The sequence below is a fragment of the Xenopus laevis genome, chromosome 3L (genome assembly GCF_017654675.1).
Source record: "Xenopus laevis strain J_2021 chromosome 3L, Xenopus_laevis_v10.1, whole genome shotgun sequence".
NCBI lineage: Eukaryota > Metazoa > Chordata > Amphibia > Anura > Pipidae > Xenopus > Xenopus laevis.
In genome coordinates this window covers 138834056-138848690 of record NC_054375.1, presented here as the reverse complement: position 1 = coordinate 138848690, position 14635 = coordinate 138834056, and the positions used below count along the sequence as shown (strand labels likewise).

General features: G+C 43.2%; 1 protein-coding gene across 1 annotated transcript in view; it reads left to right on the top strand.

Annotated features, from left to right (window-relative positions):
- The first annotated feature begins 7542 nt into the window (after positions 1–7542).
- LOC121401262 overlaps positions 7543–14635 on the top strand; it is a 40953-nt gene continuing 33860 nt past the window's right edge. Inside the window, exons 1-3 of the mRNA XM_041585604.1 lie at positions 7543–7853; positions 7949–8047; positions 10505–10639. The gene's annotated coding sequence lies outside the window, so the exon portion shown is untranslated. The remainder of the gene's footprint in view (positions 7854–7948; positions 8048–10504; positions 10640–14635) is intronic.

Here is a 14635-nt window from a genome sequence, read left to right as displayed (position 1 = left end):
TGAAAGCATATTATGTGTAACTCTTAAAGCAACAGTTACATCTTATACAATAATGTAAAGAGTATGAATGAATATGCAGAGGGTGTCACAATATCAAAATATGATCACAGTTCATAGATAAGAATTGGCATTTGTTTGATTTAATGTCCAGGCTGCACTAGAGAATACCGCAATGCTTATAGTGCTAAACAGCTGGAGGGCCTCCCTATTATTAGGGTTGCTACCTGAGTGGAATTTTACCGGCCTGCAAAAATATAGGAAGGCCGGTATTTTTTTCCAGAAAAGGTGGCAGCCCTCCCTATTATACATATGTACAGATATTTATGTCATGTACAGTATTTGATTTTCCTACTAAACAGACTATCCTATTGCCTGCATTGTTTTGGCACTGGCTAAATATCTGCCAACACTGTTAGGCCTGGCTTGTCCTGGAGACAAAGCTACCTAAAGTTGCCCTATTTTTTCAATGACAAATGCTGGGGGAAATAATGGGAGTATCACAGATAAACCCCCAGATAGGGTCTGTGATCAGGGGAATGGAAGAGGGTCAACTAATGATGTCCCTGGACATAAAGGACGCGTATCTACATGTGCCGATATGGCCACCGCATCACCGCTTCCTACGTTTTGCCTTTGCCAACAACCATTACCAGTTTGTAGCCCTTCCATTCGGGTTATCAACAGCCCCCCGAGTGTTCACCAGCTGATGTCAGTCTCAGCAGCGGCTCTATGTCTACAAGGGATCTCAATCACTCCCTACCTGGACGACCTGCTCATAAAAGGCCAGAACAGCAACAAAAGCAAAGCAAGATCTCTCTCTAGCAATCTCCTTGCTCCAGCAATTCGGATGGACAGTGAACTGGTCAAAATCGAATTTACACCCCAGCCACCAAATGACCTTTTTGGGGCTGGAATTCAATACGAGCACTCAACTGGTCTGTCTCCCCCACGACAAACAGAAAAGACTCAGAGGTCAGATACAACGCCTACTTGTACCTCAAAAGATCACAATACAAACAGCAATGAGGGTGCTAGGGGTGATGGTCTCAGTCATAGAGGCAGTGCCATTTGCACAGATGCACCTTCGTGCATTACAGTCGAACATACTGGCCGCCTGGACCCCTCTCCCGAACATTCTCCCTCTCCCAACAGACCAGGAGGTCTCTTCTCTGGTGGTTGAAACCCTGCAACCTAAACACAGGACAGTCATGGGCGACACCAGACTGGACAGTCATAGCCACGGATGCCGGCTTACGGGGATGGGAAGCGACCTGGAACAATCTACCAGCACCAGGACTATGGTCCACAGAAGACTCAAAACTTCCAATAAACATACTGGAATTTAGAGCCGTAAGACTGGCACTCGAAGTATGGACTCACCCTCTTTGAACAAAACCAGTACGAGTACAGAGCGACAACGCCACAACAGTGGCATACATAAATCGCCAGGGAGGAACCCACAGCAAAGAGGCCCTAGCAGAGGCGCAGCAAATATTACACTGGGCGGGAAATCAACAAGGTGAGGTTGTCCGCAATCCATATCCTGGGGGTATCCAACACGAAGGCGGATTGTCTCACCCGAAATCAAATAGAACCTGGAGGTGGGAATTACACCCGGAAGTGTTTGTCAAGCTAGTACATCACTGGGGACTTCCACAAATAGACCTCATGGCCTCCAGAGACATCACAAGGTACCCAGGTACTTTGCCCGCTGTCGGGACCCGACAGCAGTGGGGGACAGATACAATGACTCAACTCTGTCGATTCAAGCTAGCGTACATCTTTCCATCCATTCCAATGTTACCGTCGGTTACTAAAGAAGATAAGACAGTCACAACTCACTGTAATCATAGAGGCACTATACTGGCCACGACAGACTTGGTTCTCAGACCTGCAGGACATGTCAGTCACCCATCCAATACGACTAATCCCCAGGTCAGATCTCCTCCCTCAAGGGCCTATAGCTCACCACAACCTGGGCCTTTTGATGTGGGTGGTTATTGAATCTTGACATCTGGAGAAAACAAGGACTGTCGGAAGAAGTCATTGCTACCATGCAAAAGCAAGAAAAGCAACTTCATCCAGGTCTTACCACAGAATATGGCACTCCTACCACAACTGGTAGAACTCAACATCCCTAGGATCCTGTCTTTTCTTCAGAGGGGTCTCCAAATAAATCTCTCAGCTCAGCTCTCTTAAAGTACAGATATCAGCCTTATCTGTACTTCTTCAGACAAGACAGGCACTAGATGAATCCATACAGACATTTCTGCCGGGAGTAAAACATCTAAAACCTCCGTTCCAATCCCAGTCCCAGGGTGGGACTTAACCTAGTACTTGAAGCGCTACTTGATTCACCGTTTGAACCAATGGGATCCATTTCTGAATCACTTCTGACTAAGAAAGTGCTTTTCCTGATGGCAATATCCTCAACTAGACGAGTATCAGAACTCAGCGCTCTGTCTTCTGAAGAACCGTACATCATTTTCCACAAGGACAAAGCCGTACTCAGAACACTACCCTCCTTCCTACCAAAGGTGGTATCTCAATTTCACATCAATCAAGAAATAGTAGTGCCAACCTTATGCCCTGATCCCAAGAACTACACAAATTAGATGTCGTCAGAGAACTTCGTTGGTATGTGGAACGCGCCAAAACCATTTGGCGTTCTACAACCTTGTTTAAACTACCAGCGGGCCCTAAAAAAGGGCCAGGCAGCTTCTAAAGCAACACTGGCAAGATGGATGCAAAGAGACAATACGGCAAGCCTACTTATTCAAAGGGAAGGTTCCACCCCTGAATATACGAGCTCATTGGACGAGAGCAGTCGGAGCTTCCTGGGCATGGCGCAACTCTACCTCAATTCAGCAGATCTGCAGAGCGGCCACCTGGTCTTCCGTTCATACATTCTCAAAATTCTACAATCTTGACACGTACTCCTCAATTTGGCAGTAGTGCAGTAAATGTGTCATCTCTTTTCAACTTAGTTTAATTCCTTAATTCCCACCCGTTTGTCTTGGGCTGCTTTGTTAAGTCCCCTAAGGTCCCCGTGTCCCCCAGAGACCACAGAGAAAACAGTATTTTTGATACTCACAGTTAAATCTGTTTCTCTGTAGTCGATAGGGGGACACAGGGTTTCACGCCCTTTGAGAATGGTTGACCACGTTGGTCTAAATGGGAATATTCTTCTTGTTTTCTCCATGTCTGCTTGGGTGACACAGGGACAGTGGGGTATAGCTGGTGCATCTAGGAGGCAGGACACAACTCGAAAAAAAAACTGGATCCTCCCCCACTGGCTATACCCCCAGTAGGCAGAGTTCCACTCAGTTTAAGTTGTGTCCTCAGGAGGATAGGACATATTTCTCTTCAGTGTGTTTTTTTTGTTTTTATATTATTGCTCAGCTAGACTGACACCCGGAGTTGTTCAGGCCCTCTACACTGTGTAGAGGTCCATACTGACAACCCCCCACGAGGGACCTGTAGCCGGGGTCAAGCCTGCCTTTTGGCATAGACCTTCAGGATAAGGGGGGGATATTGCTGGCCAGATGACAGAATACTGAGGGCCCTAATGGGGTAAGTTACAGATTCTTACTATCCCCCTGGGGCCTCCTCAGAAGCAGTGTGCGTGTTTGTGCAGTTTCCTGGCTAGACGCTCAAGGTAGCAGGGAGAGGAAGGGACGAACCTTTATTTAACAGGTGCACGTCTCTCAGGCCTGCAGTCTGAGCCGCACTGGAGCGTTGCCGTTCGTTCCCCTAGCTATCACGCTCCCTTTTTCAGGCGCCAGGACTCCCAATGACGTCACCGCCGCATTCTCTCGCGCATAATAGCGCGCAAACTCCTCTGCGGGCCGCCATTTTAACTCAGGCTCCTCGCCAACGCGGTCACGCCTGTTTTTTCTCCGCTATCCCTCTTAAGGGTGGCGGAGTTTTGCTTACTTGCGCATCCTGCCTACAGCTCCAGAAGACAGTGGGGTACTACTGGTACTTCTGGGACAAGCACTCCAGACACGCACACCAGACAGCTGATCCTCCTTCCCTGCTTAACCCCTTGCAGGTTAGTGTTCTGCTGCGCATAAGGGCCACTAGGGACCCTCCAAGGCTGCTCCCTACGGGCTACTAGACTGCTATCATGTCTGAGGGTCAAAGTGACACTCTTTTTTCCAGGGCAGCGGGGGGGAAAAGATTCTCACTACCTCTGTCAGATATCTAGCCTGTGCCAAATGCCGCAAACGTTTGCCTTCTGGGCACAAAGACCCCATTTGTTCCAGGTGCAAGCCTATTGAGCATGATTCTGATTCCGCAGGTCCTCTCATCCCCCTGGCAGACCAGGCCGCTCAAGGGGAACCCTCTCCTCAACCCAGGGACTCTCCCCCTCCCAAGGCCCCCCCTTCTCCTCCAGAATGGGCTACCCAACTGGCCACCGGTATTCCAAAGCTTGCACAATCTCTAGACAAACTTCTGTCGAGGCTTGAAAATCCTAAGGGAAGGGGCAACTAAACACAGAGCCCCATCTCCCTCTGACGAAGACAGTGATTCTCCTTCCAGGAATTCTTCCTTACACCCTTTAGTTTCGGGGGATGAGGACGACCAATCTGAAGGAGAGCTTTCTTTTAATTCAGATCAAGAGGAGGAGGAATCCCTCAGACCATCCTCAGACTCGGTGGATTCTCTGATTGCCTCTGTTTTAGAGACTCTTCACCTTGAAGAACCAGAAGTCTCAGCCGACTCTTCTAAGACTCTTTTCAAATGGCACAGTAAGACTTCCGCTGTTTTCCCTTCTCACTCTCAGTTCGACCATATTATTCAGCAAGAGTGGGACAAACCTGAGAGACGTTTTCAAACAAACCACCGCTTCCAAAAGCTCTATCCTTTCCCTAGCGAGGTTACTGAGAAGTGGTCGCTGCCACCTTCAGTGGATGCACCAGTCTCTCGACTGTCCAAAAATACTGCTCTCCCAGTCCCTGACGCCTCCTCATTCAAGGATTCCATGGACAATAAACTAGAAAGCCTTCTGCGGTCTCTTTTTTCAGCTTTGGGCACTTCCCTTCAACCTGTTTTAGCAACAGCCTGGGTGAGCAGAGCCATTCAATCCTGGTCTGATTCTCTTCTCAACGCTATCGAATCGGGGGCTCCCCAACACGAACTTTCTCAATGGGCCTCTCAGATAAAGGAAACAAATGATTATATTTCCGAAGCCTCCTTAGACGCTGCTCAAGTCATCAGTAGGTCTTCGGCACTCGCAATTGCAGCCCGTAGATCCTTATGGATGAAGTTATGGTCTGCTGACAAAAGAAATCCCTGACCTCCATACCCTTCAAGGGTAAGTTGCTTTTTGGGCCTGATTTGGACAAGATCATCAGCCAAGCTACTGGGGGCAAAAGTACTCTCGTACCTCAGCCCAAGGCCCGGTCTACCTTTCGCAGAAGAAGACATTTTCGTGGCTCCCAAACAAAGGGCTCGAGATCCTCCCCTCCGAGACAATCCTTCTTGGCACGGGGACGCCTGGCTAACAAACAAAGACCAGTCTGGCAAAACAGGAAGTTCACTCCTAAGTCCGGGGACAAGTCTACTTCAGCATGACGGTGTCATTACGCCTCCAACCACACGAATAGGAGGGAGGCTAAGTCTGTTCGCCGACGCTTGGCTCACTCTTGTTCAGGACGCCTGGATCCACGAAGTGGTGACTCGAGGTTATCACTTAGAGTTTTCAACAGAACCTCCTCATCCGGTTTTTCATGTTCCAGACTTCCAGTTCAGCCAGACAAGCGAACAGCATTTCAAAGTGTCATCTCCAAACTCCTTCTCTCAAAGGTGATCACTGCCCAAAAAGGACGGTTCAGTCCGGCCCATCCTAGACCTAAAGGAATTGAACAAATTCATTCGACCCCGATGCTTCAAAATGGAGTCTCTCAAGTTGGTCATTGCAGCAATGTCCCCGGGACAGTTTCTTATCTCAATAGACATAAAGGATGCGTATCTGCATTTTCCTTCACCATCAGAAATACTTGAGATTTGCCTACCAGAATCATCATTTCCAATTCACAAGTCTTCCCTTTGGACTAACGTCGGCCCCTCGGGTCTTCACCAAGATTATGGCCGCAACCACAGCGGTAATCCGCGGGTGCAGGGGTTTCCATCACCCCTTATCTGGACGATCTGCTGATCAAAGCTCCATCGATTCCAGAGGCTTATCGCTTCCTCAGTATATCTCTGGACATGCTACAGAAACTAGGTTGGGTACTCAACTTAGCCAAGTCTTCTCTGATACCCAATCAATCCATGGTTTTTCTCGGGATGCAATTCAACACTCTAACACAGAGAATATCCCTTCCTCTGGAGAAGGCCCATTGTCTTCAATCATTAGTAAGATCCCTAATACAAAAAGACAACATTCTATCAAGTTTTGCATGAAGGCTCTGGGAGTCATGGTTTCCACCATAGAAGCGGTACCATTCGCCCAGTTCCATCTCCGCGAGCTTCAATGGAACATTCTAACAGTGTGGAAAAGGCGATCCCTGCTACAGGAGATTCATGGTTGGCAGGGTAATTTGTAAAAGTGCAAACCGGAGAGCAGCTGAATAAAAAGCTAAATAACAAAAAACAAAAACAATAAAAAATGAAAACCATTTGCAGATTGTCTCAGAATATCACTCTTTACATCATACTAAAAGTTAACTCAAACGTGAAACAACCCGCTTTAATAATACAAGGAGAAGAACTGGCATAGTAATACAGGCTCAATATAAAAGAAAGATGATACATATAAACCTGATACAGGGAGAAATCTGGCATTTTAGTACAGTTACTACTGGTGGGTAACTAAGATCTTCCATTGTTCTGGCACTGGTTATTTTAGAGTTGCATTTGGCCTCTCACCTGCCACTTTCTATCATGTCCTGCCCCCTTCTTCCAAATGATACAGACATAGGGACTGACAACATAGACTGTTATGTGAAGCTCTGACTATTAGAGCAGCCGTCTCTTTGCTCTGCAGGCTGAAGGAGGAAGCCAGAACCTATAATCGGGCAGGAAACAAGAACCCGGTGAGCAGATCAGACTTTATATCCCTCTGTTTCTTCTGTCCATTCCAGCCTGCTCAATAAGTAAACCTTAAAAATAAGTGAATGTAAAATTGATGAGGGAGTGCTATTCTAAGCACTTTTGCAATGCACATTCATTTTTTTTTTTTCATTCCAAGATGTTAAAGGATACATGTACTGTTATTACGAATGGATTTTGTTACAACAGCGCCACCTGCTGGTCATTTTCTGACCAGTCTGACCACCAAGTAGTCAAGGAAGTTGTCAGGAGAAAGAAGGAGGCTGCTCTGATGTTCTTCTGGTTAGGAAATTAGAAACCTTTATCATATCTTTAATAACCAAAAGAACATCAGGCGCTGTTGTAACAAAATTCATTCATATTAACAGTACATGTATCCTTTAATATCTTGGAATGAAACATAAAATAAATAATGAATATACACTGCAAAAGTTCTTAGAATAGCACTCATAACACATTTCAAATTCACTTACTTTTAAGGTTTACTTATCCTTTAAAATCTGCCTCTAGTCTCTCCACCTTTGCATCTTGTTGTGCTTTGTTTGCCTACATGGTTGTCAAACCTGGAAGTACAACTAATGTCCTGCTGCTGACAATGGTTGGTTACAAGATCTGCTAGTAATTATATTTCATTAAATGGGTGCTCGTTTGTCTGCCCTTAATATTATTCCCAGGCTCTGCGTTGTTTGCGGAAGAGAAAGCTAGTGGAGCGTCGCATTACGGAGCTGCAGAACAAGCAGGACAACATACAGGGAATCTTGGAGAGGATATCGGCTGCCGAAACAGACCGCAAGGTGATGGCATTTAGCACTGACAGAGCAAGAAACCCACAAGAAGTGACTTGTATTAACAAACTGGGCTAATGATAGCGATATGTTTACGGCCTTAGGTTGTCTCTGCGTACCAGATGGGAGTCTCTGCTCTTAAACAGGCCCTAAAAGATGTCACTTTGGAGAAGGCAGAAAGTATTGTGGATCAGATTCAAGAGGTAATAATGGCTAAGGCTAAAAGGGGAATTGTCTGTGCCTTTTGTATGAAGACATCATTATACTGTAATACCTCCCAGCTAGGATTGCCACCTCACCTCTTTAAAACATATGGAATCCACAACCTGCATGGCTAATTAGCAATATATATATATATATATAAAACAAGGGAAAGTTGTGTTCACCACTAATTTTTAAAACCATTAGGCGGGGGTGCAATGAGGCTGTGACCACAAAATACAAATAGACAAATACAAGTCCTCTGCACTCAACCCATTATCAATATATTTAAGACAGAGACAGTTTGTGCATACTGCTACTGAAAAATGCCTTACCCTTTAAACAAAACAGGGATTGTTTGTTTATATATTGCAATATATTTAAGCTGGCCAACTACGTCAAAGTCATCCCATATCTGGCCAGTCCTACACTCAATTTTCATCTGATTCATTAAGAATTCTATTGCTTCATTATACATTTTACAAAAGGGACTAGTTTTACCTGCAACTTACTCCCAAACTTGGCTGCCCTTTTATTAGACACCAATGGGATCACCTGACTATAGCTGGGAAGGGTGGGAGCTATATTATTTTCTCCTGTTAATGTTGGCATCATGCTCCACTATGACCACATAGGCAATAACTCAACCAATCAAAACCATCCATTGTGTCCTCTACAGCGAACCCCTTGTCTTCTACATATCAAGTACATGTATATGGTCTCAAGCCATCAGTCAGGAAATGTATATTTCCAGTATCACAGATTAATGCCTTAATATTTATTGTTGTCTATATCTTTAGTTTTGTCCAGAGAACAAATACATCTCAATGACATCTAAAAGCAAAAAATTCCCTGTGGTTCCCCTTCTCATAGCTGTAACATTACAAAACTGAGCTTGTCAGTCATTATTACTCATTGATTGCTGGTAGTCAGTCCCACTTACTGCTTGCAGAGCACATTCACATGCATATGCTTTCACTGTGCCAGCCTCATGTTAACCGTTAAGGGATACTGTCATGGGAAAATATTTTTTCAAAACAAATCATTTCATAGTTCTGCTCACACTTCTGCACGGAAATTCATCTTTCAAAAGAGCAAATGGATTTTTTTATATTTTATTTTGAAATCTGTCATGAGCTAGTCATGTGTCTTGTGCTCTGATAAACTTTAGTCACTCTTTACTGCTGTGCTGCAAGTTGAAGTGATATCACCCCAAATCTGTGCGTGGTTCAGTAAGGCAGCCGGTAAGGTGAGTGTGGGCAGAGAATAGAGGCAGGGTGGGAAGGTGTCGGCAGCCCAATGAGGAAGCAGTGTATTAATTAGGCATGTGTATCATGTGACTGGGGAATGTGAGTGTGTAATGACTAATGTTATGCAGTAGCACAGAACATTCTATGGAAGAAGCCAAACATTTGCACATGCAGCACAGTCTGACCCAACACAAAGAGCAGATATAACATGTTACTATGGCAGCCAGCAGTTTTATATAGTCACCTACAAGTTGATAAATGAAAACAAATAACTGATTAGTTGTTGTCTGCAACTGTATTTATGCAAGGTGGCACCTAGGTTATTAGAAAATAATCATTTGTAAACAAATTATTGGCCTGGGCAGAACTTTAGTGTTTCCATCACTGCTCTGTTGTGCCGTCACTAACCCAAACGCTTTTGGTCACCTATTAACCCTTCCCTGGCTCAATCTGGGCACTATTTAATAACTAAAGTAAATATTTTCCACTCCCAAAATAACATTATAGTATAAAGAGTACTTGTTTCTACTGTGGCGCTTTAAAAATATATATGGCCATTACTTTATCATATTTTATAGTAAGTAATAAGTACAGTATGTTAGAGAGATGCTCCCTGTTGTACATCACAAAGATTACAGTAGCTCTGTCCTACGTAACACAAATATACAGTAAAGGATGTTTATGGCCCTTTAATGAATACCATATTGTTTTTTCTGGAAGACATACTGTATACAAATAGTGCTTTGTAATTAAGAGGAATTTTACAGGACATGGACTTAGAGAAAGGGGAGGGTCATGTGTTGAATAATCCCATGTAGCGGATGAATAGGAAACTCTAAGCGATGGTGATGCTTTTCCTTTCCTCATATAATTTCTCAGAATGTTTGGAGAGCTGCCAGCAATGTGAGATTACACGCCGGCTCTGCTAAATGTGACAGGCACTGGGAATTTACCTGGAAATCCTATGTCCCTGCCCCGCAGCTTCATGGACTGATTCAGAGCAATTGCCTCAGGCTTCCAGATCTACGGGGGGTCACTTTGGGTCTAAAATATAAATAAATGTACATATACAAGCTGCTGATCTGTAACTAGTACTTCTGTCCAGAGGCTTGTAGTTCAACAACATTTGTGAGGCTGGACTGCAGAGTTGATCATTACTGGTATAAATAGCAAAGATCACTGAATTCCTTTACTGTTTCTTAATTGCAGAAGTAGAAATCATGCAGAACATTGCCAAAGTGGAACTGTTAGTTCATGAGTATTAGAAGAGGCATAAGAAAAGGAAGTAAAGGGGAAATGGAGATCCTGTGATAAAGGGCAACGGCTGCAGTCATCCTACCCAAGGTAGTTCTTTCAATATATATGGTCAAAAGAGAGAAAATGTCCATAAACTTTAAAGGGGTTGTTCACTTTTGAGTTAACTTTTAGTATGATGTAGAGAGTGATATTCTGAGACAATTTGCAATTGGTTTTCATTTTTCATTATTTGTGGTTTTTGAGTTATTTAGCTTTTTATTCAGCAGCTCTCCAGTTTGCAATTTCAGCAATCTGGTTGTTAGGGTCCAAATTATCCTAGCAACCAGAGATTGATTTCAATAAGAGACTGGAATATGAATAGGAGAGGCCTGAATAGAAAGGTGAGTAATAAAAAGTAGCAACAACAACAAATGTGTAGCCTTACAGAACATTTGTTGTCTAGATGGGTCACTGACCCCCATTTGAAATCTGGAAAAAGAAGAAGAAGGCAAATAATTAAAAAAAACTATAAAAAAAAGAAGACTAATAGAACAGTTGCTTAGACTTGGCCATAACATACTTTAAAGATCATCCTCCTAGTGAGCAGGGTTTTTCCTATTGGCTACGCAGAGACACCTAAAGCCAATTAGGGGTCAGATTTCATTTGGCAGGAGCGAACATGCTGGGTAAATTGGCGTGTTTGTTCTTGCGCTGGATTGGCAGGCTTAGAAGCATTATTAGGGGATGAGTTGGACTATTCCAGTTTTAAAAGGTTATAGACCTGGATTCTGGATTTAAGTCAGTCCCACCATGTGACAATGAAAGAAAAGTCACGAAAACAGCTGAAATTTAAGTCCTGAAGCGGGGAAAAGACCCAAAGTCACTAAAGGAGTCGAAGTTGAAGTCCTGAAGCCACGAGTTCAATTCTATGGAACACCAATGTATTATTTTAATAATCTGTAGGCCCCTGCCACCACTGTTTTTTAAAAAAATATTCTCTGGGGCCATAATTTTTTTTACTTATAAGGGGGGCACTGGCGCCAATGTTTTTTTTAACTCATAGGGGGCCCTGGTCCCCAATTATTTTTTTTAACTTGTGGGGGGCCCTGACCACCTTTTTAAAAAAACAAAAACTTTTATGGGGGGCCCTGGCACCACAGTTTTTTTAAACTTATAAGGGGGCCCTGTCCATCAATATCTTTTTATAACTTGTGTTTGTGGGGGGAGGGGTTACCTTTTTTAGCGCTGATGTCTGTGTGGTCTTTTAACTGTCCTGTGGAGTGGGCGGGATCTGGTATGGGGCTTGTGGGTGGGGCCAGCTGAATATTTTGTTGTAATGGGCCCCGTGATTTCTAATGGCGGCCCTGGCTCCATGTCCTCTCCCAAATAGCGTTCCACCATGCTGGAGTGGAATCCTTTACAATGCATTGACTGTGTTAGTTGCTGGAGACTCTATCCCATGGCAACAAATCAAATATGGAATCCATTTCACACAAAGTAATACCAAAAATGTTTTGGCTGCTCTGAAGTTGGAGACCTAAGGTTTATGTCAATAAGACTATAACAAACAAGGGAAAGTTGTGCTCACCACCGGGTGCAATGAGGCTCTGAGCACACAATTCATACAGACAAATAAAAGAGATCCTCTGCACTCATCACATTATCAATATATTAAGGACATTGAGACATTGTGTGCCTTAAGCTACTAAAAATGCCTTCCCCTTTAAACAAAATAGGGATTGTTTGTCCATATATCATAATATATTTAAGCTGGCCAAGTCATCCCTGGTCTGGCCAGTCCTACACACAACTTTCAGGTGAGCACAACTTTCCATTGTTTATTATAGTTTATACAGGAGCAGTGGCCAGCCCCATGTTGTGGCCCCCACCCCTTCCACCTATAGTCAGGTGATAATAGTCGTTGGCCAATTAAAAGTGAACTAAACCCTAGTGGCTAAATATTTTATATAATAACCTTATTGCACCAGCCTAAAGTTTCAGCTTTTGTCAATGTGTAGCAATGGGGGCAGCCATTCAAAGGAGAAAAGGCTCAGGTTACACAGCAGATAAGCTCTGTAGAACATAATGGTGTTATCTGTTATCCACTATTTAACCTGTGCCATATAGTCTTTTTTCTATTTCTACCATTGCTACACAGCAGCTTGTTTATATAAACTATAGTAGTGTTTCTGAAGCAACGCACCAGTTTTACCAGTGCAGGGCTACACTGTATTATATTTTAATTACTTTACAACACTTTCATTTTTTTGGTATTACTGTTCCTATAAGGCTTTCTCCTCAAAGGCAGGTTTATCTAGCTCACCGAAGATTCTGCGTTCCTCTGTTTTCTTACACAAAGGTGGACTTCATCTTAGAAAGACTTGTGGATGTGGTGAGCACCAGTATTTGTTGTCAAGTGTGAGCAAGAAAGAACTAGATCACTTTAACAAACCTGCCTGTCTATCTGTCCCAGGGAATAACGGACAGGTGGTGAGTCAACACCAGGGTTGTCAGGTCTAATTTCCAAAACCAGCCAAAATCAGCTACAAAACCAGCCCAAACTAGCCAAGAGTCACTTCAAAAGTAGCCCAAAAATAGCACAATATGTGCAATGGGAAAATCTAAAAGAAAAAATACATATATGTAAAAATACACCTTTTTCAAGTTCTCACTGATTTGCAAATTTTCCCATGAAGTAAAATAGGACAGATTCGCCCGTCACTAGGGCCGTAACTACAGAGGGGGACCCAGGAGGTATAGGGACCCCATGAGGCCCTAATTCATATACAATTTCAATAAATGTTGGTAAAACAGGCCAACCTATAGACATTTTGTTGGCCAGCAGATTTTTGCCCTAAAATTGGCTGAAATTGAGAAAAGTCACCAGAAAATGTGAGAATGCTTAAGAGGGATGGAAGACTGGGGTACAGAGCCCAAAATCTGGTAACTCCAGACTTCTACACAACTCCGTCCCTTTGCATGCTGGGTATTGTAGTCTTACATTAAACTTGGCTGTCAGCAAATTGTTAAACAAAAACGACATTAACCAACATGCATTGGGAGATGCAGGCCTGGCACATTAGGGGCGGGAAACAAAAAACTTTGGCTGTTTTCCAAAGTACAAACTAGCCAAAGGCCCAAATCTGTACCTTGGCTAGTTTGTACTTTTAAAACCCGCCTGGGCTTTAAATTAGTAGCCCAATTTGGCTGGAAACCCGCCAACCTGACAACCCTGTCCTGTGTAGCACTTCCTTCCTGTCAGCTCACAGAGGTGGGGACTCCTCCCCCTTTGCACAGAAACTACACAGAGGAGAGACAAATATACACATCTCCCCTGCATTTATATAGTGCTGTAGCCTTTTTATACTAAGATTTGTTTGTTACTCTAAGGGGGTTATTTACTAAACTCCGAATGCAAAAATCACGAACAATTCATCATTTTTTTTGTTATAAAATCACAAGTGTTTTTGAATTTAGTAAACACAAAAAGTATGAATCTGAAAATCCGACATCTCAGACCTGCCGAGGGTTGCATAAAAATCAATGGAAGAAGTCCCAATGATTTTTTCATGTGCGCTGAGTTTCGTGCAATACCAGCAAGTTCACTGAATTTTCGAGTGGAAATTCCTAAAAGAATGCAAAATTCGTAGAAATCAGATGAAGAAAAACCTAAAAAAAAAAACAAATTTTTACCCACAAAGCTAATTTTCTGGAAAATGGTATAATAAATAAGTGTAAAAAACCCAAGCGGATTTGATTGGACTTTGTAGCAGAAAATATTGAGATAACTTTGGACTTTGATAAATAACCCCTAAGACTTGTTTATTTTCCTGTTTAGGCTCAGGTAAATTCTACACCAGTAGAGAAGTGACCAAACCATATTGCACAGCCCGTTATTTTTCTGAACTTCCTGACAGTTGGATTCCAATAAAGCAAATGAAATTCTGCATGGTTGATCATCTTTATGGCTCTAATTGTTATTTTGCAAAAGTTTCTTTTTTTAATTGTGAGAAACCAATATCCAATAGATGTCTGTAGGATAAGACATAACATTTCCCAGGAAATAATAAATAATTGGGAGTCTGCAAAACTGATGCATTTCCA